This window comes from Melospiza georgiana, chromosome 10, assembly GCF_028018845.1.
Source record: "Melospiza georgiana isolate bMelGeo1 chromosome 10, bMelGeo1.pri, whole genome shotgun sequence".
In the NCBI taxonomy this organism is placed as follows: Eukaryota; Metazoa; Chordata; class Aves; order Passeriformes; family Passerellidae; genus Melospiza; species Melospiza georgiana.
This window is the reverse complement of record NC_080439.1, coordinates 13939414-13964258: the sequence shown is the minus strand read 5'-3', so window position 1 is coordinate 13964258 and position 24845 is coordinate 13939414.

The following is a 24845-nucleotide window of genomic DNA, read 5'->3' as shown; positions in this document are numbered from 1 at the left end:
TCCCTGCATATGAAAAGCTTTGAAATGGAAGTATTTTTGTCTGGTTTTGTCCCCCATTTTTCTTTAAATTTCTGACATTGAGAGTAGCCAGTCTTTGGTTCTCAATTGTACTTCAAGGTTTTCCAAGAATACTTGTTTAGTTTTCTTGTGAAGGAGCAAAGCAGTTCCTTGTGAAAACAGACTCTCCTGATTGATTTGTACTGTTTTGCCACATGTGTGCCATCATAATCAAATGCAAACATGATGGGATAATGCAATGATTAGCTGGAATACAAATGTGAAAAGGTACAGATGCAGTGGAAAGGAAACACTCAATAATCCTTTAAATGTGTTTCATAGTGCAAATGAAAGGCTGAAGTGGATCAGTTAATTACTGAGTGAATTCAGTGCTTGGTCCTGTGCACCAGGTGAAGCTCAGGAGCAAGGTGTGTGTGCTGCTGCTGTTCCTGTGTGCCCAGAGGAGCTGCCTTTGTTTCCCAGGAAACAACAATTGCCAGAAATGTTCACATGCATCAAATCATCTCTGTATTAACGCTCATTCCTTTAGACAGAGACTGTCTCTAGAGGTAGAAAGGATGAGAATGGGACACAGATGATTTTGTAGATCCTAAAGAAGTGTTTATAATCTCTGTTTTTCAAGAGGTTAGCTTGTATCTGAAGCAAATTCCAAGTTAAGTATGTGCAAATCTTTATTTTGTAGTCTGTCTCAGGCTTTCAAATCAGGGCACCCAAGATGATGCTTTGTATGAAGGGGTTTTCCCAACCCCTAAACAGGTGTTTGGATGCTGGGCTCAGGCTATTCTGTATTGGAATTCACTACTGCATGGGCCAAGAGAGTGCCATAATGGCATTAAAAGGAGCATGGCTTTTGTCTCAGTGATTTTTTTACCCACACCTGAAAGGAATAATCTACTGGAACAAGCAATCATGCTAGATTTCATTGGATGTATTAAACATGATATATTTGAATGTCATGTAAGATTTAGTATCCAGCTTGCCTTGCTTTCATGGGAATTTTACCTTGATTATTAGATCTTCTTCAATATTTTTAATGTTAATACTTCCTCCCAATCAACATTGTATTGTCACAGTTATCTAGGGCATTTAGGGCATTAAAGATCTGAACCCTGCAAATGACAAGAGAATTTTGTATTTGATAACTTCAATTAGAGTGACTAAATTATGTACATAATTGCTTCATTATGTGCAAATATGTATTTGTGAAATAATTAGAGTATTCCAGGTAAACAGTGATGGGAGGAGGAATCCACACTCCATGAATTTGACTGAAGGCATAATGTCATCTCCCAGACAGAGGGAGCCAACTTTAAGTTGCTTTCTGGGGGACAAATGTCTGTTACATCTGGGGGACAAAATGTCAGTCTGTAGGGAGATAGAATATAAGAAAATAAAGATAGTGTAGAAAGTAATTTTACCCCTAAGGAGTGGCAGCTGGGCCAATTATCAAAGATTAGGAACAGGTCTGACTTTAACAGGCCACAGCTGTAAGCAATGAGAAGCAGAGTGCTATAAAAGATTGGGGTGGCTGGGTGAGCAGGGAACTGGAGTCAGGTGACTGCTTTGTGAAGAAGAAAGAGTCAGTGCTCTGAGGAGCTGCCCATGAGGAACACCACAAGGTACGGAACTTTTGTAATAAAGGGACAACAGTATGGAACCCCTGCAATAAGATGGCAACATTATCTATTTTGCAAATTTTTCTCCTTCCAAAATTAGTCAACAAGGTGGCTACAGGGAGATCCCTGAGCCACTCTGATTTTCTGCTTCCTTGCTTTTAAAAGGATTGTTCTCTTGTCTCCTCTGTCTAAAAAGCCCTGTAATTACCTGGATGCAGTTAATGAGGAGCCTGAATTTTGGCAGCTCTATGGTTTTTTAGGAAGAGAAAATTAAAGAATTAGTAGCAACAATTTAAAGTATAACAGCCTCTTTTTGATCCCTCTCAGCATTATGGAAATGAATTTGTTTTGCAATTACCTTTTCTCATGACAAGCTTTGTCACAAGGACTAGTGAGCTTGGTGAAAGCCCCAGGTACTTGCTAGGAAATGTTACTGTGTGCTTAACTGTAGGAATCTTTGGTATCTTTGTTCCTTTTAGCTGGAGTTTCAATTCTAGGAAGAACATGTAACAATAACCTGGCAGGCTGTGGTGAAGAAGAGCCACACCCAAGAGCAAATGATGGAAAGTTGGTGTTATGAGGCTTAATATTTGTTGTCCAGATGAATAAGAAACAAATATAATTTGTGCTGGGGCCTGTGATGAGATCCATTCTGCCCAAATACAGAGCAAGAAAGGTTGTGGAACTGTTACTTTGCTGTCATTCCCAGTTTGGGAATTCATTGCTCCTGGCAGAGAGAGAGGTTGTGACTGTGTGGGTGAGAGACAGTGTGAGACCATGCTCTGCTTCTTTCCTCACCTTCCTTTAGGACCACAGATGGGCCATTATAATATTTAGAGTATCCTGGGTCACAGAAATATGAGAGAGTGAGAGTTAAGAAACTCACTGTACAAATAGATGGTGGCAGCTTGGAGGCACCAACTCCTCCTCCTGTTCAGGAGCTCACCAGTGGACAATGCTGCAAATTGCTCCAAAAAACTTCTGGGAGGAGTCTCAAGAAACAAGATTTATATCATCTTCTCATTTTATGCTGCTTCTGGCAATGGCTCTTGGAGGTGTTTTTATTCCACACAATTAATTGTATTGTAGCCTACAAACATCTATTTAAAGAACGCTCTGTTTCTTCCAAGCGTTCAAGGCAGCTGAGCATGTTGACCCAGTGTTCCATGGGAGCAGTACATGGTCAAAGATTGCAGAAATGCTGAATACTGGGTAGCTTTTGATGGAGAGATTCTAAAAGTCTTTCGTGTCTGTTCTAATACAGACAAAAATTATAATCAGACCACTTTTTAAAATTGCCACTGAGTTTCCTACTTGGAAAAGCACTTATCTTGCAAAAGCAAATGATTTCTTTACTACTTCAAACTGCAGACCCTTTTGAAATGTAAATTAGGAGAATGGAGGTCTTGATGTTTGGAAGAGCTCTGATGATTCATTTGTTGTGATGTTCCTCCCTGCTGTGCTATACTGAAACCCATACTATGGGGCTGCCTTGCACAGTTCAGCTGCATCAAACGAGGGGGTGCCACACTGAAAAGATGAAACTACAGGGATGTGTGTGTGCTGCAGTTTATGGAAAAGCCACTTCCATCAGCTACAGCAATTAGCTGTTTCTCTTCCCTCTGCTTTTAAGTTACAAATTAATGAGCGTGTCAATGAACCCACCTGTTACAGCAAGAGAACCAAAAGCAGTTTGGTGTTTGATGGCTGTAAATGCGGGAGTAAATGTGCAGGGAAACTTCCTGCTGTATTGGAGAGGAGATAAAGGAAAATGATTGAGATAAAAGAAAAAGATATCAGCCTTATGAGCTGACACCTCCATTTCTGTGTAACTCTGAACACGTGGTCATATTGTGTGACTGAGACCACCACTCCTAACGAGCTGATAGGATGCTGCTAAATCATGAATCCTATGTTTTTGAACTGTCAGCCATGGAAATGATTGTTTTCCTAGGAAAAGAGCGGTCCTTTATACTTGACTTTAATAAGTGAAAATAAGTTAACAATTTTATGAAACAAAATAATGTTTTTTTTCCCCTGATACTGAGTCTGTGTTGTAGGGCAGGACTGAGTATATTTTTCCTCAATTAAATAAAGCCTCTGCACTAAACTGGAAAGTGAAATTCCAGACTGGGAAAGTTGTGCTGAGGCTTGCAAGTGGCAGCAGATGCTTTTCTACAGGGATCTATATTTGAATGCATCTCTCTCCATACTTGAATGGTACCATTACAAGGCACAGCAGGCTGTGAGAGTGGTGTTCAGGCAGGATAAGCCTCCAGTCCTTCAGGCACCTTGCTGTGGACCACACTGCACAAGTTTGTGCTCTTGCTGTTCTCCTGCTGGCTCGGGAAAGTTTGTGCTGATTTGTGGAATCTGTCTAATCTTGCATGACATGGCTTTGTGATACTAGCATGTGGCAAAACACTAACTTCAAACATTTTGCCTCAGGCGATGATTTCCTTGTTAACAGTGGGTAGAAGAGGCATTTTTGGTTATGTCTCCATTAGCATTTAGATAATAAGAAGGCTTTGGTACCTTCTTTAAGATCGAATAACTTAATAACAGTACTCACTGTTTTATCAGGGTATTTTCCTGTCACCCACCCCAGTGTTATTCTGGGTTGATTAGTACGTTGAATGATCTTGCAGACTGGACCAGGAAAATTAATAGATGGAGCTGTTAGAGTAAGTGTGGATGGTTTCACACAAATTTGCCTCTTTGTGCCTGCACCGTTGGTATCTTCTAGATGTTCATCCTCAAAGCAACCACCACACTGAGGGTTGCTAAAACTTTTGTTTCTTGTTTATGCATGAAGTTTCTTAGGATGACATGAGGGTACATTGTCTGCCAATGTTGGCTGACATTCTGAAGAAATTTATGAGCAGACTTTGTGAGGCTGCACTTTGGGTTTCCAAGATCATTTGTTAAAGAAGAGTGAGCACACAGGAGAAATGAGCTTTCTTTTCCTTTAACCCTCCAGACTTGATGATACATTAGATCATTACAGAACAGGTGCTTTTAGTTTAGAGTGTGATATCACCAAAGCACAGCATAGAGGAGACTAATGACTTTGAAATATCTATCACTATTCATTACACTCTGTGAAATGATTTTTGGAGGATTTACCATAAATCCGGTAATTTTCAAGATCTCAAAGACCCTGAAGCAATGCTAAATCCTCTAAAACCTTTTCAAATTCAGTGGGTTTTGGATAATACAAAATGGCTTACTACCTATGACTAGTCCTCTAAGCTCCCTGCTTTTGGTGCAAGGTACACAGCTCAGTTCTATTGATACATTTTCCCAATATATAAACTTCTAAAAAAATGTCCATGTGAGTTTTTCAGTTTCTGTCATATTCTTAGTTCTGGTTCATTATTTTTTTCTAACTCGGTACAATGTTTAATCATAAAAACTGTAAGCAACTGAAAGCAATGCCATTTGCCTTTGCTAAAGAGGAAATTTTCTGTTATTCCCCTACATAAAAAAATTAAAGGGGCCTTTCTTACTGCACAGAAGAGATTGCTAGAGCGCTGCTTGTGAGCAGACATGCCTGAGACACTGTTATTCCTGCCTGGAATCTGTCCTGACAATTAACACTCAGCATGGCAGAAACTGCCCGGGACAGAGCTAATGCACTGTGTCGTGATTATTGTACTCCTCCGAGCATAAATTGAATGGGGAATGGTTGGTAATTAGCTCAAGCAAAATAGACTCTGCACTTGTCTTCTTTTGTCATTAACGTCCAGGCTGATAACAAAAGAATCTCTGGTAATTAGCACAAACCCATGCAAAAGGTCTGATTGCACTTCCAGAACCCTTTCTCATGTGCATTTTTGTTCTAATGAAAACTTGACTTGAGAAAACAATGGGCAATGGTAAGAAAATTGTACATTAATAAGCAATAATGATTTTAGAAAGAAATTTAATTTAAAGATCCTTTTTCTTAATGGTCAGGAATAATTAATAAAACAATTATATAAAGGTCTCTGGATATGCAATGAAATAGATGTATGCAAGCAGCCCTCCCCCCAACTCTCATGGGTACAGCTGAACAGAGAGCTGGCTTTGAGTTTTGCTAATATTCCATGCTTCCAGCAATAAGATGTGTGGAATCTGCATTTTGTGCAGTGATTTAGAGGAAGAGCTATCCTGTGAGCGTTGGGGTTTTTTTTTCACTTGATTTTGATTTAAATAGTGTAGAAAACACCTAAGGAGATCTGTACAGTCGAATATTTGATTTTTAAAAAATTTTTTTTTTACAAATATATGTATGTTTTTTATGCTGCCTGAAAAGGAAGTTGTTATTAGGATTGTGTTCATTGACTTAGTTTCAGGGTTTGAAACATTTAATGTGGATACTGCATAGTGTGGCTTTTAAATGCATAACAATCTCAATGGTGAGATCCACCTTCCCATCAGCATTAGAGGCTCAGCTGCTGGAAGGGTGTGGGTGGCTTTCTGCAGATGCAGAGATGTGAGTTGCAGAGCTCAGACTGGTGGTAATACACTGGATAAAAACTGGATGCAGTTTTTCTGCTCTTCAGCCTAGTGTGGTTTGGGGCTTAATGTATGCAGTGTGGAATAATAATTTAAATCAAGTGTTAACAAAGGCAATGGCGTGCTGACAGTGAAGGGTTTTAAGACACCAGCATGTTCCAGAAGTTTTGGAAGCTGAGGATCAACTTAAATCATCCTTGCTGCTCCTTCATGCTAAGGAGAAGCAAAAAGGTGTATGGCAAGAATTTTAGCTATGTTTTGTTCCTCTGTCTCTTCTCACTACCAAGGAAGACTTAGGGTAGAGCATGTCTGCATGTGGAGCTGTGAAGAGGAAGATTGTTTTCACACCTTCCCAAGCTGTGAATTAAGCCCTCATAATCCAAATGCAGTGATGGTATCCCAGAATTTAGTACAGCTAACTCCTCTAACCATGGAAGGGACAAAGGCTGTTGACAAGGCTAGTCAGTACCTTTCTCAATTGTTATTTGGTTGTTGTTTATTACTTTTTTTTTAATAATGATCGAGTTGAATTTTACAAAAGTGAGATGATGCAAATTAAGAGAAATATTTTTTCTTTCCGTGCCTCAAAGCTAATCCAGCTTTCTTCTCTCTGGTAACAGTGTTTACACTTCAGATAGCAACAACCAATACTGAAACATACCCAGTGTGTGTGGACAGGAAATGAAATGCGGCAGTTCCTTATTCTGGCAGCTCTGCTATATTTCTCTTTCTTTTTTTTTGGTTCTTGTTTTTTTTTATTTTTGAAAGTCCTATCTAAGCACATTTTCCCAGAGATCAATAGCTGCTTCATGTGTGTAAACTGATATGTGTGGCTTACAAGAAAGATATGATAAAGGAAGACTCTGGAATTGCTTGTATGGACAAATTCATTAAGATAACAGTCTGTTTATCTAATCTTACTGATGTGTTGTAGTTATAGATCACCTATTACTATAGCAATTCATTTCTGTTTCTATTCAGGTGGTTTTTATCATTAGTTTTGTTCCTGCATAGATGACTCTAAATCACTTCTCTCAAGATTTAGAGATATTTTACATTTAAAAGACTAAATACTTCTGTCAGCTACAATGATAAAGATGAAAATACATAGCTGGAGTCCTTTGGCCAATACTGAGAGGTCTTCAAGAGAAGCACTAGAATCAATCAGCAGGATAAAAAGACCTTGGGTGATCCTGGTGAAGGCTAAGTGAAGGACTTTGCAGCTCCAGGGGTGGCTGGGATGGTGGAGATGTAATCTCTAGCTGTTGGCTGGTACACACTCCATCTCAGTGAGAGTGACAAACCTCTGGGACCAAGGGGGCCCTCTTGGGGCTCCTGTGGGATGGGATGGAAAGGCAATTCCCTCTGTGGAGAGGACAGAACCATCTCTGGGGCTGCTGCTTTGCTGACATTGGCTAAGGATGGCATGCTCGGGTGTGGTGCCAGTGCAGAGAGGCCCGTGGCTGCTTCATGGGACACCCCAGTAGCAGCAACCAGAGCTCTTAGAGGCTGCAGAAAGTAAAGCTGAGCTTTCAAAGGAGGAGTGATTTCCTGGGGGAAGGACCTTACCTGTCCCTGAAGTATCCCTTTCCAAAGCTGCCAGTTTATTTTGTGTGCGAATGAAACACTCTGATAAATGCTGAGAGATGGCACTCCTTGTGTTTAATGCTCTTATTGGCATCACACTCCTTTTGGCTCTAAGTTGTTCTCTGAAATTATATTCATTAATGCTTTTGGAAAGGCAACTTGATAGAGCTCATGTGAGTATAGGGAGTCTTGTGTGCCTTTTTTAATCCTGCCTGGAAAGGATTCTGTTTGCTGTCCTGTGAATGCCACAGGAAGGAGGGACATGGGTAGTGCCAGTGGCTGCTGGGCACTGGGCCCTCCACCTGGCTCTGGCAAGTCCCTGCATTCTTGAAGGTGTAATTCCCTCTGTTAAAAAATTGTTTCCATCAAGCAAAGATGCACCACAGGTATGGAATTTGGGGCATAGCTTTTAAACTGTGTCAGTCTTATTTAACCTTGCACCATTGTGCAATTTGGACTCTTAGCTGGAAAGCCTTTTTCTTACTGCCTATGAAACTTAATGAAAAAGCTGAGGTCTTAGTTTCTATCTTGAATTTAATGTTCTGTTTATACAGTAAGTGCAAACAATAACGGCAAAATATGATGGGTGGTTCCAATGTTTTTAATGTGCAGCTAAAACTTGCATTAAGGAAAATCTGCTTCTACTAAATAAGTATGCATACATTGCAATATGAAGCTTTTCAGCATAAATGTTTTTATAGTTATCAAGTCACTTTCCAAAATTTTATCTGGGTAAATAGCTGGCAGTACCAAGAAACCTTCACACCAAATAGGAAAATGTAATGGTTATAGTATTGAAACAACTTATTCAAGCCTGGATTATATTTTCACTGCTTAGATGATACATATTTGTGTTTAAACATGCACCAATGTTCAAGCACTTTGAGTGAAAATAAAGGAGTGCTGATGGAATTCCATAGTATAGCAAAAAATATTTCTCTGTTAAGCATTTTCACAGTTGTGTTACCTAAAATCACAGACCAGATATTTTTTTTTTCCCCTTCTGCCTCTCCTCATTGCTTGTCCATTTTCGGTTTTGAACACAGTCACTGGTAGCACTGGAAACAGTAGTTCAGTGCTGGTATTTGGGTGTTAATTTTTTTCTTTTCTGAAAAATTTTGATTATAATAATTCATGAAGTTACTTGAGTATCAGGTACTTGAATATAAGGACAGATGACCTCTGCTTAGAATTTTACTTTCTGGTTTAATGCTTTATTTAGTTATTTGCCCTGATTAATTGATGCTGATTTAGTTATTGTCTGTGATTTCCCAGGGAAAGTGTATTACTTAGAACAAGATACTAAAGGAATTTTAACTGCATTTTTAGTGAAAGCCAAAATGCTATCTAAGATCAGGTGAGCAAGTGCTCTTAATTTTAGTGATTCTTTCAGAACATGTTGGGTGGTTATGTTGAACACTTAGGCAATAAAAATGAAAACACTATGAAGAGTAATTGTTCAGTTAATGACTGGGTGTTTTTGATGCCTTCCTGGGCAGGCTGGGAAGAGCAGCTTGAATCAGCATGGAACAGCCAGAATGGCTGATACCTTCACGTGTTTTCTGCACTGCAAAGAGGAGTGATGAAACCACTCATGCTGCACTTTTATAATGAACTCACTTCTCAGAGATGTGTAATTCAGCCCTAAACTGGGCTCTGTTCTTGGACTTGGCAGTGGTATTAATCTTGAAATAATGTGGTTTCTTTTTCTAATCAGGTGAGAATGCAAACAATAAGAAATTAATACTTTTAAAACTACTTTTGCCAGCTGATAGGTGCAGCTTCCAGCCTCTGATTACCCAGGCATATAAATCCATGTGACCTTGCAGGCTTACAAAAAATTCTGTCAGTGAGAACTGAGTCTGGTAAATGCTAAAAAAATTGAAAAAATAAAATTTATCAGGCCAAGGTACGAAAATGTAAAGGGATGCCCTTGGAGTGAGCCCCTGTTTCCTAGAGGGCTTCCCCAGGGCAGTGGAGATGTGGGCTTGGTGCCTGCTGCTCTGGAGCTTGGCAGCCCCACCTGCCCCAGCCATGGTTACCCAGCTTTGACGTCAGAGGAGATTTAATTCTATAGATTTTTTTTTTTTTTTAAGAAATGAGGGAAACTTGCAATTTACTGTGAATTGAGATGACAGTTCATGTTTTCTTCTTTATCACCCTCTCATGACTGCTTTGCAGGGAGTGTAATTTAGACATGGAGCAATGGGAGTTGTGATGCTGGAGCCTGTGGCTGGCAGAGAATATACTACACCTAGCACAGGATATGTTGTGGTGCCTCACATGAATTCTTTGGGAAATGAGTTGAGTTGAAGCTTAAATTTTGACTTGGCAGCATTGTATTTAAACAAATAAATGGTGACAAAGCCTTTGCATTCCTACACTGATTCATGATTCCAAACAGAGCCTGTGTTATATCTCAAAGGATCTTACACTAACACTAGCAGAGAAAATAGGGCATCAAAACTGTTGGCTCCAGAGCAGCAGGAAGCTGATTGATTTCCCCTCATCCTTTCACAAACCTGGCTTAGAGTAGCTCTACAACAGACGAATCAACAGAAATAATGGCACTTGTGACAGTATTGCAACCTTTTATTAGCTCCACCTGCACCTCTTGACATTCACAATTCCTGCTGGAAAATGTGGGATAGCATTCAAAGACTCTGGTGTGCCATGCAATCATGGAAGTACTTCCAAAAGATTTTTTTTTTTAACTTATGGAGCTTTTCACCTGAGAATGGGAGAGTTAGAGGTAAGATTGAATTATATTTGAGCTGCCTGATGCAATAGGGATGGAATTTGACTCTTCACAAGAGCTCAGTGAATGTATGGGTACTCTTTTGGGATAGGCTGCTGCTGAGTGTTTGTCGTGCCTGGGCTTGGTTAAACCAGGTGTCCCACATGTGAATTAGCCAAGTAGATAAGATTTCTGCCCGTGAAACTGCAGATGGCATTGGACATGTCTTGACTCACTTTCTTGATCTCGTTAGTATTGATCCTCCAGGTACTGGAAGGTCCTGTAAGATCTCAAGAGAGCCTTCCCTTCTCCAGGCTGAACAGCCCCTACTCTCACAGCCTTTGTAGAAGTGCTCCAGCCCTTGCATTGTATTTATGGCCTCCTCTGGGCTTGCTCCAACAGCTCCCTTTCCTTTTTGTGTTGGGGACCCCAGAGAGCCGGGCACAGCCCTGCAGGGGGCTCTGAGCAGAGGGGCAGAGCCCCCTCCCTGCCCTGCTGCCCTCGGGGCACCTTTGGCTCTCTGGGCTGGGGGTGCCATGGCTGGGTCGTCTTGAGCCTCTCCTCCCCCAGCACCCCCGTGTGCTTCTCCGCAGGGCTGCTCTTGACCCATTGATTAAGAGCAGCCAACCATCCACCCAAATCTTTCTTTTCATATGTTGGATCTGAGTGCTAAAATAGAACATCATGATTAAGCCAGAGAATACAGTAAGTCTGTAAGGAAAAGCAGAGGGGAGTCATCCACATTTTTCTTATGTTGTTATGAAGTGCTACAGCCACTTCAGTTTGTACTGAGCAGAAAATTACTCACTAGAAGGATTTCATAGATGCTTCTCAGTTTTTATCACCATCATATTAAAAGAAGAAATAAAATAAAAAAGAATAATAATTGTAATGTAAAAATAGAAGTGACTAATATTGAAATTGCTGGTTTAATATGCTTTTTGTTCTCAAGTAAGAGTAGAATTGAACAGAGTTCATCCAGGTTATGAATATATTAGCTGCAAAATTTCAGAGTTGGTTCTTAAATGAGCTTCTGTATTGAAATTTTATGCCAACTTTTGCTTACATTTCTGTCAGTGCAGTCTCAGCTCACTTGAGTTAATAACGACAAAGAGAAATAAATTGACTCCTCTCATTTGACACAGAACTGAATTTGGAAGCAAGTAAAACTCTAAAAATTATACTGGGGCAACAGCTCCAAACTTAAACATCTGAATGTTTTCCTTAAAACAGAATAAAAAATTACGTCTGTACCTGCTAATCAGTCTCTTGTTCCTATGCTGAAAATTAATTGAGAACAGCAGTAATAAAAGCCTCAAAATTGAAATAATATGAGGAATTAATAGGGAAGCAATCCATTCCATCACAATGGAAAGTGACTGAAGGGTTACCTGAGCTCCAGAAGCTCTCTTTTGTGTAACTTCAGGTGTCTGAATGACAGGAATTGTGAAGAAATTAAATGAAAACTAAGCCACAGTCTGTTCAGTTTAGCAGAGCAGGGATTTGGAGGATGCTGGTACTTTGGGAAGTATGTGGTTCTCAGGAGATTTGTTCTGCAGCATAATTTTTCTCTGGAACAAAAAGTCCAATTTAAATAACTCTATAGATATAATTTTAGTTTATAAACTACCCTTTGAATTTCTGTACAAGAATATCACCTAGCTTGCCATGGTACTCTTTCATATTGAAAAGAGAATTGTAAATCTGGACAACTAAGCTTCTGGCCTTGAGAGGGAAGCTTCAAGAACAGTAATTTGATCAAAACACTCTCAGTTCTATTTATGAATCTGGGAATATGCATCAGCTGAATTGTCTGTGCTTTTAATATTAAAGGAAACAATAACAAGAATCTGCATAGACACAGGGGGATCAGCATATCCATATCTCTCAAAACATAAAAGAGGGGCACAGGGTAGGAAAAGGAATTCAGAGCCATCCTCCTCTTCTGCTTTCACGTTATTTCTTATGCCATTATCTTGTTTTGTATTGCTAGAGAGATTAGGAATGTCATACAGGAAAAAAAGCACGTGCAGTTTCTGGGGAGTAATGGTATACTTTCTGCTTTTAAATTAGTCAACAATTTATCAACAGTCTGTTTGTTAAAGGCCAGTGAAATCTGCATAGAAATGTCATCAATGTTTTCCTCAACTTTTTGACCAGCATAACCTAATTGGTTAATTTCAATAGGATTTTATTTTTCTAAACTGTGTATAAAATTAAAGATGTGATCTGAGAGAGCTGGTTTAAAAATGAAAAAATCTATCTTGCTCAGGTCAGCTATCAGCTGTGATTTTGTTGAATGATTAACGTCAGATTTTAAATACTTTTCTTTTTTTCTGGAAGTTTAGTGAGTAGCCAAAACAGCATTACTTTGAAATGATCCCAGCTCCTATTAACAGAGCCAACAGATTGCTGGGAGCTAATGCAGTGGCAGCACCATACCTAATAGAGGATGTAGCTACTCAGTTGGTTCTTTTTGATTGCTGGCAGTACATGCAAAATGGACTATTCACTTATTGCTGGCAATCTCAAAACAAACTGATGCCAAGATAATACAGCTAAACTGGCTCTCTCAGCCAGACATTCATTTTTCCTGAGCTTTGGAAAGCAAACCCATCACCAGTAGTTTTTATTAAAGCCTCTGCCTCCCAAGGCTGCTCTAGATTGTTCCCTTTCAGCTGCATGTTGCCAGATCACTATTGCATTGAAGTGCTCACCTTGCTCTAACAGGTACAGATGCAGGTGCTGTGGTGCCTTTGAGGAGTTTTGAACCCAGCAGCTCCAGCAGGAGGTGGTTGCACAGCATAAGACACAAACATTTACAGACCTTTTTTCCTTTCCATGTGGTCCTGACTGGTGAGCACGTTGCTCTCTGGATCCACCATTCCAGTCTCTGTACCCTGTCTGTGGTTAAAACAATTAAAGCTCTTTGTTGCTCTTCTACCACTCTCAGCCTTCCTAGCCAATAAAGACTCAGTCAATTAAATTGATTAGAGTTTAGAGGGGAAGCTATGTTGGCACCTGTTACCAAATATATCTCGTCTAAGTCTGCAGACTGCCAGAAAAGGAGTTTTGCTGCTTCACTGAGTATGAGAAATTTGCAATAGAAAATGCATGGTTGTAGCACTTTTTCTTTCCATATGCAATTCAAACACTTGTTACAGATTCAGAGCATGCTTCAAAAACCCCTGAAATATGAATAAAGTCCTAATGTAAAACTTGTTTTTTTGCTGAACCCATGGAAAAAGTTTTGAGTCTGTGTTAGCATAAAGGGAGTTGTTGCTGTTATATTTGGATCTGTAAGATGTTTATCAAAGAGTAAAGATGTCTGATATATGATAGATGGGGCTGTTGAGGTTTGTGGAGAGAGGGACCAAAGTGGCAGTTCTGGGTTTTGTTCATGAGAGACAGATCCATGCACTCTGAACTGCACCACTGCCTTGATGACAGGACACCAGGCTTGGTGACCAAGCCTGATTTGCAAAAGGAAGAAATAGCTTTGTATTAGCTCTTCATGAAACTTCATCTCACAAAGCCTTCCTTGTGAGGTAGCTTCAATGCCATGGATAAGTGTTTTCCACCTTACAACTCAGAGTTCAAAGTTATTGCTGGATCCCAGGAATTATTGCTTCTCTTCTCCACTCCCTCCTTCAGTCAGGCAAGCACAGGGCTCAAAGAGAAGTGCCAGTGCTGTGAAGGGGATAAGAAAGGGTGAAAGAAGCATTTCTATCTAATATCAGTCAAAGGCCAAGACTTGCTTCCCTCTGCCTAAACCCCTCCACCATGAAATTCCTCCATCTGAAGCTTGGTCACAGAAGACTGGGCTGTATTTCTTCCATGAGAGTTGTAATCTGCTTATCTCTTGTTGTCTGACTTCCTAATTTAGTTCTCTTTTCTTTTGTGCTAAAACAAAAAGTTAATTGTTCTTTCACTGCTAGTTCTGCTGATTAATAATGCAGAAAAATCATAAGATAATGTCTGGGGTATTGCATTTTCCTCCTGGAGGCAGCAGCAGTGTCACAAGCACAGGGCTGTACGCTTGCAGTGGCAGTACCTGGGGAAAAGGGAAGCCAGCAAGCTGGGAATTTTTGCTTAAAAACAAATTGAATGAGTGAATAAAGAAAATCATTAAGACTTCATCTATAAATACTCTCTAATTTAAATTCACATTGGCATGAAATTTTAAAGATTTATTTCCATAATTTGAAGTAAAAGGTATTTGTTTTAGGGGTGATTAATTCACACACTGCCTTATGGGTAAGGGAAAATTGCAGGATCAGGGTAGTATAAATTAGTGATTGGAGTACGTGTACTAAAAGTGTGAGAAGATTTTAGTCAAGATTTTTTCTGGTTCCTTCTTCCTATTAGCATAGTGGTTGTAGAATTTCCTGATTCATAAACATTAAATGGGTACTGGTTTTATCACAACAATAAATAAAATTATCATCGCAGTGGTTTAAAAAATGACTCACACCAGGAATAGGGTGGACAAGAATAAAGAAACCGAAAGAAGTTATCACCTGTTTTAGACTGGAAACCAGTTAAAACATCCTCTTCAAAAAAAAGAAAAATATATCAAGGTATGATGATGCATATTAGTAAATGTTGTGTGTAATAACTAGAGCTCAGGCACCAGAGTCCTTTGCCCAGACATCATCCTGTGAATCTTTCAGAGCAGCTCCACTGCTCCTGCTGAGCAGGAAGAAGGCTCTTGGGTGAGTTATTGGGGCACAGCTGTTAGAGGCAGATGTTTGTGCAGGGGCAGGGCTCTGTGAGCTCAGGTTTTGTTTATGAGGTGATCACTTGTGAGCATTTGGTGTGTTTGGAAAAACTGATCTGCAGTCTTTCTTTGTGATTTTCTTGGCCAGTGTCTGGTTCTCTTTCTTTCCTTTTGTTATTGACAAATTGCCTGGTTTTCCTGCAAGGCTGTTTGGTGATTAGAATGGGAGGCAAATTGCAATATTTTGGTTTTTTTCCTTAAAAGAAATGGTACTTATGAGGATTGTGATGTTTCAGATTCTAAAAACGATTGCAGCACCTTCACTGTCTGCTGTCCTTTGTCACTCCTTGGATCCAGCCCAGACTCAAGGCCTTGTTTCCATGGAGGCAATGCTTATTATTGGAGATATCTCTTGTACAAACAGACTTGTGAATTCTCATGCCTTTGGTCCAAGCTTTATAGTTTTAAGTCTTATCTGTAACTTTTATGTTCCATCTTCTTTGATCTTTTGCCAGAAGGCTTTATGTTGCAGGCTAAGGTTATGATGTTTGCATGTTTCACTTCTCAGTGGCTCTGTGAACAGCAAACAAGAGATGAAAACCTTACATCAGAGGTCCTTCCTTCAGAAAGCAGCATTACAAGTCCTTGATCATGGACAAAACATGTCTTTGTTTGATTACTCTTATTATTTGCCCATTTTTTAAAGCATGAGTAGCAATTGACAGATACTTTGAGTTACAGCTTGGCTCATCCCTTGCTCTCCCTCAAGACAAACCAGAATTGTGAGAGGCTTGACTTAGGAATACTTTTCTTTGTAAACCATTTCTCTGGGGTTGTTTTGTTCCTTTTTTTTCAGTAATGGTTTAACTTTTTTGCAGTTTGGGTAGAGTGAAGTTCTAAGCTGGAAGACCCTCTCTAAATATCAGGTCATTTTAGCCATTTTACCTTTTTGAGTTGCCAGAGTTCTGTACATCAGTTTTGTTGCCAAAATCATAGAATTCCAACGGACTTCTAGGTTGTGATAGTTGGGGATCCACCATTGCTAGTGACGGACTCTTGCAGTGGCCAATGATCTCTCTGTGCTTATTTTAGTTTTCTTTCATTCTCTGCTCTTCCTCTGCACTAGAGATGCCTTAGCTGTGGGTTTTCTTCCTGCAAATGTGCTTCTGGATCCTATTCTGGGCACCATTCATTCTTTTCTGATAAAATAAACAGGTTGAACTGTTTGGCCCTCTTACTGTAAAGCGTTCTTAATACCACAGAACCATCACTGTTGTTCTTTGCATACTCTTTTCTATAATTGCACCAATCACAATCAAGTGAATTGTGCAAAAAAAGTTTTTTCTCTTCTTTCTCACATCTCTCTGAACTTTTCTTTATGGAGGCTCAATAAGTCTCTGATATTAACTTAAAAAAATAATAGGTATCTTTATTTTAGAGCACAATTTGATGGTGGAGAGCTATCAGTTTTTTAGTTTAAAGAAAAAATCTGTTTCTAAAATTATAAGCCATTTTGAAATTAAAAATTAAAACTAATAAACGTCTAGAAAACCAAGTATGGAATGAAAATAATTATCAGAAAAACAGTGTAAAGATACAGATGTATATTTAATTTCCCTATTAAGGAATTGGAAGCAACTGTATGTTCATTGTAGTTAATGAATAGATTATAGGGACCTTGCATTTCAACAGGATAAGTTAGAATATGTTATAAAAACCTTCTAATAATAACTAAAAATTGAGTAGTAGAAGGAATTTCCAACAAAGATTATGGAGTTTTCATTACTGGAGGAAATTTTTTTTAGATTTGTCAAAAATGTTTAAGTACAGTTGGCCATGGTTTGGGTTTGGAGAATGAGGGAGCAGATGGCATTGAAGACAATTTTAGTGTTTCTTTTAAATTTTTTTTGACAATAGATATTTCTGCAGAATTCTGTGAATCTGTGATCCCTTCCAAGTCAATGTCTTCCATTGAATTCACTGAGTGGGAAGTTGAAACTTGAAGCTATCCAACAATCTGGTGACCTGGAGTGACTCAAATGCTCTTATATCCCTAGAATGTTCAAAGGTGGTGCATAGTGCAGGTGATCTTCCCTTTGCCTCAGTCATCCGATGCTGTTATGCCGCAGATGGAGGGATCAGGTGGAACACCAATCTACCAGTCCTGTGTTTTTGAGTTCTAAGATTTTAAAATCTGACTCTGAGCAGTCTCATTAAAAATGGTTGTACATGCATATGTCTTGTCAAGAATAGACTTCAGTAAGGAATGCTATGAATGCTGAGGAATGCAAGCCCAGGCATGTAGTTTTGCATTTTTGCAGATTCCAGTCATAAGTTTTATTAGATGTTTGTCTTTCCACCTTGTATCTCTAGTTTTTCTGAACCTCAAATTCCTCTGACATTCAGTTTAGAGTAACACTTTTCTGCCTCTTAAGACCAGCCAAACCAGATCCGTTTCCACTCAGTTGGCATTAATTCCTTCAGGCTCTCCACTGGCAGAAAGTTGTTTTAATGAAAAGAAGCACCCCAAAGCCACCCAGCTTTGGTAAGGTGACCAAGAGAGGACTGATGAGGTTTTGGGCAGGGTAAGCAAGGAAAGCTGGCTGGCAAGAGTGGGATCCAAGCTCCTGCTGAGAGCTTGGTTCTCTGACAGGTGTAGCAGGAAAAGCATTTTCAGATCAGGTGTCTCAAAGTTGTGTGGATGCTCTGTGAATAAGGAGGAACTGTACAGGCATTTCTGAAGTTTTGTCCCGGTGAATAATCACTGTCATGGTGCATTGACTTCTGAACCAGAAGTTTGTTTTTCAGTGTAAGCCTTTCTGTTTTGGCCTGACTTTTTTCCCCCATAACTCTGAAAGTCTCTGTGATTTAGTTTCCTTTCATTTCCAAAATTAGAGTGCAATTTGCCTGCCTCAAAGCAAGCAGCAAACCAAGATTCTTTTAATAAAGTTACCTAATTTGCAAAGTATGCAAGTAGCATAATGGCCAAGGTGTGAAATGAGCCTACAGAGGGTTTGGGGGCTGACTATCCTAAAACTGTAAAAATGACACATACAGGAAGCATCATGTTTTTGCTTTGAAAATGCTGCCTCAAGGTGATAAAAGGATTACAAAAAACAGTGTCTATAGGATTCTTGCAGGTTTGTATTTGCAAGTGGAAAGCAGAATTATTCTGGGTCTGTTTTATGGACAATAGTATATAACTAGCTAATTATTTGTTCCTTACTAATTTATAACTAAGTGATAATTAGTCCTGTTGTTCAAGGAAGTTACCAGGGTTGGTTCAGTTGAGGATACTCAACTTCAGACAGCTTCTTATAATCAAATTTTGGAATGTACTTACACAGTTAACACTGAAGAGAAGCCCATAGCAGGATTTCTAGATGCATCCAGGCACATTCCCTGAGTAGGTGACTTTAGGCTTGACTCTAACCTTAGAAAAGGGGCATATGCAGTTCAATTGTGGCTCTAGAACAAATTACTCCTTGCTAGCTTGACCATCATAATTTTCTTTGTAAATTGTATTTCACCTGTGATGTTTTTACCTGTTGAGAGCTAAACCATGTCATATTAATCCTCAGATTGAGTCTTCAATAGAAATGTTTTCTCTAACATCTAGATGGATTAGATTAGACATAGATAGTTACAATGGTTTTGCTGCCAAATTCTATCTTGATAACATTCGAGTGAGCCTTGGAAAACAGGATGCACATGACAGACATTAAATTTATACTGATAACATATACTGAGAAAATAATCTCCAAATATTCTCTGATAGCATTTATTCTAACATTGTGATTACTACATATTATTGGTATAGATGAAGATAAATGTGATTGCCAGGTGATCAAATGCATTCACAGGTTATTCTTCTGCTAGAAATATGACTTTGTGATCTTGTCAGAATAATCTTGACCCACTGCTTAAGGATAGTATCTTTAAAGAAATGAGAACAATGATGAAGTCCTGCATTCCACTGAAATTGTGTTACCTCCAAAAACTTCCACCTGAATATGCTGCCTACAATTTAATGTAGTTATCCAAAGGTGTGATTTTTGGTGATTTAGACAATTTTTCATAGTCAGCGTTGGTTTTATATAATCAGTTTTTCATTTCAATGTCTTTTTTTTGGTTCAAATAGTCTGCTGGTCTGAAGTAAAAAAGATTACTTTCTTTCCTCATGTGTAAGAGCTGAGTTAGATCCTGTGCTTTGTCTTTTTTCTTTAGTAAATGTTGATGACATGAAGTAGGAGACAAAAGCCCAAAAAAACCCCACCAAAAACCTAAAGAAAGTAAGGTAGGCTCAGCAGGCAGTTTTATTTGTTAAACAAGAACTAGTTCTTGTTGGATAATAGCAAAAAGAAGTTTTGCAATCCAGAAAGAAAACACTGTATTACCAAAAAAACCAAAAAACCCGCTCTTATGACTTAGGAATTGCTAATTGGTTCTAGATGTCCTCCTACAAATAATTCAAGAGAAAAGACTATGGAGCTATGGAGGGGTGGTTGTGATCTAGTGTTTTAAAATATTATCAAGACATAAAGACATTCAAAGGAATGGGGTGGTTAAATTTGGAGAAAACTTCAGAAGCTCTTCCAAATAGGCTCTTCAGAGCCAGCAGTCCAGCCTCACTGCTTTTACAAAATGAGAGTGTTATTTAGGCTTTTTTAAGGACCAAAGAATATTGGTGAAATTCAATGATAATACTTTGAGAAGCTGTAACAATATTTTTAACATTTAGTTCTAGGTAGACCTGTAGACTGCCATAGTCAGAAGAGATTATTAAACTTGTCTGGTGTGACTTCTACAGAAATAGAGACAGCCTGAATTCCAGTAATGGTGCTTGTGGCAAATAATGTCTTTGAATTTCTGAACTTCTGCTAATTCTAAAAAATCTTATCAGGATTGAAAAAGCTGAACTGATGATGAATCTTATGCAGCCTTGGGTAACTGACCCTGTACCATCATTTCTTTGTTTAGAACTAGAACTTTTAGGACTTTGTTCAGAACTAGAATTAGTTTTGTTCTTTCTCAAAATATAGGTTGTTTTACAATGTAAAATAATTACTGTAGCACTTTTGCTAAGGTCTAGGAATTTATCTTTTTAAACAGGGACACTGGAGCTGAATGCCACAGCCCACCAAAATCCTCATTGACATACTGGGGTAGAGGTAGCATTTCCTGACTGCCAATCCATATTTCCATATTTACTTTTTGAGCTCCATCTTAACTCAAGTGCTTCTGTTGTGTAGTCTCAGCTCTGCTCTGGTTCTAAAATCTTTTTGAATAGCACTGATTTCTATGAAAAGGTTGTTTTGGGTTCTTTTAATCATCACCTCTTTATTTCTGTGTGTACAGTTCTTTATCTGACTATTTTACAATGACACTAATTAGGATAAATACTTTCTTGCTACTGTATTTTGTGCACACCAGAGCTTAAAAGCAGTCACATATTTCACTGGGCATCCACAACAAATGAACAAGAAGAAAAAAACTCTAGAGTTCTTGTGTTTCAGCACAACACAAATGATAATTAATAAAGGTTGGGAAAGAAAATGAGCACTGCAGGAACCAGGATGTTAAATAAGTTTGAAGTATTGTCTGAAATCTCTAATGTAGCCGCAAAACGTGTCAGGTTTGTTATGCTAAAATGTGTTGAGCCCGAAGCCCTGGTTGTGTTTCTTTTAGTTCCTTTGTTTTTCTATTTTTTTCCTCTTACCAAGTTTCAGCTCATGCCATTAGTTATTACTGAAGTGTCAGAGGAGAGTGTTAAATTTTATATGATGTTTTCTTACCTCAGGGACCTGGAGAGTATCTGCATTCTGCACTACGTGGTACACATAGAGTGCCCCTTATGGGAAAAAAGATTACAAACCACTGATTCTATAACCAAAACACATCATGGCAAGTTTTTACATTTTAAAAATCTCTATTATATGTAGTTTTAATAATCTGCAAGTATCTTGGAATGTTCTGCCAAGTGCATGATCATGTAGGGGAGAAAAAAGCTAAATCATAGACACTGGAGATACAAAAGAAATTCTCCCTGATCTCTTGTAAGTGCAGGATAGGTTTAGGTTGCCTATTTTTGACATGTTGCTACTATCAGATATCAGTGAAATGGTTCTGGTTCCCTCAGAGAGGGGCTGTTTCCTGCAACCTTTGTATTATTCACTTCCAGGATGTCATGAAGCCCATGTTTTGAAATTGTACCGGAATGACAGCAAAATCTGATTGACACAGATCTCAGGAGAGGGCTGAGAATGGATGTATCTTGGGAAATGTCTGATTTCCAAACAGTGTGCTCACCACTGTGATCTGTCCTTGGTATCAGAGTAAGGACATTGTATGTTTATTTGCACTTAAGACAGGTGTAGGGATAGCTGTGCACCTTTTTGACAGAGCATGTTGTTGGAAGGAGGAAAATTTCTCTTGGAATAAAATGAGATTAGGACAGTAGGAAGAGCCATTTCATCACTAAGGACTTGCATTCATTCATTAAAAATTAAAACTCTTTCTGTCCTACCCCACTTGGGTACTGTAAAGATGTTTCTAGGCTATTTCTACTTTTTATAAGATTACAATTATATTTGTCAATATACATTATATTAAGAAACTATCCCATTTACATTTTGTGTGAAAATAAGTGCTTTTATATCACAAAATACATATGAAAACAACTTTATCTTCTTCCATAAAGAAACATATTTGAAAAAACTTAAAAATGGTATTTCTTTCAATAAAAATATGCATATGATGTGTTTTGAACCCATTCTAAATTAGAAATTCTGTTCCCATTGAGTCAATTCTAAGATTCTTAGACTTTTAAGTTTACTTAGAAAGTAGCAGTGAAATTGGAATATGCTTAGCTGGAAGAGAGAAACTCTTGCAGGCAGCTCACATTTCTGAGTGGCTGTTGGCAGGCTCTCTGGGTCAGATGCACTTTTTGCCATGCTGTGGAAGTGAAATACTCAGAAACTCCTTCAATGTCACAGCTTCCTTTGAAAACACCACTTATGCTAAAACACCTGCTTCTCTAGAGCTTCTAATTTATGGCATAAAATACCATTATTTTTAACAGAGCAGAAAGATTTCTTACATTAGCTGGTTGATTTTTTTTTTTTTTAATATATTGAGCATTTATAGCTGAGTGTGTACCTTCAAGCATTTCCATTTTATCCCTTAATTTTTTCCCATTTGTAGAGCATGAGAGTCCAATTTAACATCAAATTTCTCTTCCATGGGTTTAATAGCACTTAGTTTGGTACTTATGGAAATTTCATAGGTAGAACCAATCTCTGTCAGCCTCCCCAGGGTGGAAATTACAGGGCGTGGGAGAGAATATGGAGCTGCTGAGGGAGAACTCCCTCGAGTGATCTCCTTATCTGCCTCTCCAAGGCATACTAGCAATCATTTCTGAAGTGTCTCAGCTATATTTGGAGGGGTTTTTTTCTGACAAATAAAAAGATAAAATCTGTTTTGAAGTCTCTTAAGCTAAAAGCTTTGCCGTCCAAAGTCTTGTTGCTGGATGTGTCAGCTGTGCTTGCAATTATGAGCAACTCCAGTGAAGTTAATAAGATGCCACTGTGTCCAAGAGTGTTCATGGCAGTGGAGTTCAAATTACAAAATTGCACTACTGAAAAGGAGCGGCCCTTTCCCCCAGCTGTGAAACTACTAACTCAGAAAATGATAGAGTACCTTTTTTTTTTTATTTTCCAGCTTTTAAATTAATACCATCACTACTGATTAAACTCAAGGTCACATGAATCCTATTCTACAGAAAATGGTCTCAGATCCTATGGCTGCTGGTTTCTGTGGCAACATAATTCATATGAGGAAAAGCTTAATTTTATTGTGAAAGTGATGCTTTTAGCACCATAACTCTTGACAGTTTGTTTTGAAATTAACTTTTATCCTTTTTCTACAGTACAGTATGGTGCAGGATTTTTTCCTCTAAGAGAACAAAATCATTTGAGAAGAGTTACTAATAAAACGTTTGGGTTGATGGCTTATCACCACTTGTAAAACATTGGCTGTCTGTTCATCAGCTGTCATTTCCTGCAACCTTGATGATATAGTGGGGGTAGTGTTCCCTGCTTTTGAAATGAGCTGGATGGTGTTCACATGTACAAAACCTAAAACAAACAACCCCCACCCCCAGCTCCTGTACATCCATGTGTAGATGGAGATGTATATCCTCCAAGCACTGGGTGATATTTGTGTTTGTTTTATTTTGGAACTCTAGGAGTGATAAAAGTCACTGCCAAAATGGAACTGCAGCTCCTCATCCACTTTCTCTTTAATTTTGTGGGGCAACTGCAGTGGCAAGGAATGAACTCTTAGAGAAAGAAAGGTTTCTGTTCACTGTACTGGGCGACAAGTTCATTGCAGTTTTTTATGGCTATTTCCAAGTGTGTCACTCACTGACAGTAGGTGAATGACAGTTGGCTCATGCATATCAGTTTTCCTGAAAGTAAGGGTAAAATTCTGTAGAAGTTGCAATTTGCTCTCTGCTTCAAAGAAAACTTGGCATGATATTGTATTCACACTGATTTTACAGAACCATAATTTTATTCAATCAGGAAGGTTGAATCCATCACTGTTTCTGCACTGTTAACTTTTTGGGCATTTACTGCTCTTTCTTTGAAATTTTTGAAATCCCCCTCCCCCACCTCCCTGAATTGCATTTAGTATACTGAATTTTCAGTCTCCTCGACCCATTCAGTTCTCCTAACACTGACTGCATTGAGGGTGGCTATGCTGGGAAACTGAATAAATAAATGAGTTGTGTTTTTTCCTTGAACTGATTTTCTTATATTAATGAGCAGAGAGAAAGTTGATCTGTGTTGTAAATTAATGAGATTGGCTATAAAAGTAAAGGATTTATACTCCTCCCTCTCAGAAAAATACTAGGCACTCTTTCATCTGAGTTGTCCCATTGGAGGACATGGCTAAGACTCTTCTAGTCTGAGTGGAACAAGATTAGTCTAAAATCCTTTGTCACTGTTGCAGTCAATGAGAACTGAGATTTCTTGACTGCGTGTTTGATGCACACTGTACAATCTCTCTTAGACAAAGCACAATTGGAATTCTGAAACAGCTTTCTGCCTCCTCTATCAGGATGAAGCACGAGGAAGCAGCTGTCAGAAACTGATAATGAGATGCACTGATAGAGCTGTGGGATTACTCTTCCCCACCTCATGTCTATACAAAGCACAGTGGAAGCTGAGTTATTATTATGTTAAATTATTGAAGAATTTTAATATAATCATATATTCAGACATGTCAAATACAATTTTAATGGTATGAGATAGGCCCATAGATATTTACTCTTTGTGTGGCCAGCCAGTGGAGCCACAACCTCTTGTCACAATCAGCATTACCTGGTGTCATGATGCTTTCAAAGGCAGCCCAAAGGACTGTGCTTTCCCCAGTTGCAGTCTGATGCTGATGGGACTACAGGAATAGCATGAGATCAACAATCTCTGACTCAGATTTGCCATTGCCTTGGTCTGTTCTACTAGATCAATGAAGAAAAAGAGGCAGGTTTCAAAATACTTATGTCCCTGTCTAACTTGAGCACCTAATTTAAACTCAAATCTGATTTAAATCTAATTTAAATTGATGAGATTGTTCCTGTGCTCAAATACATAATGCAGCATTAAGG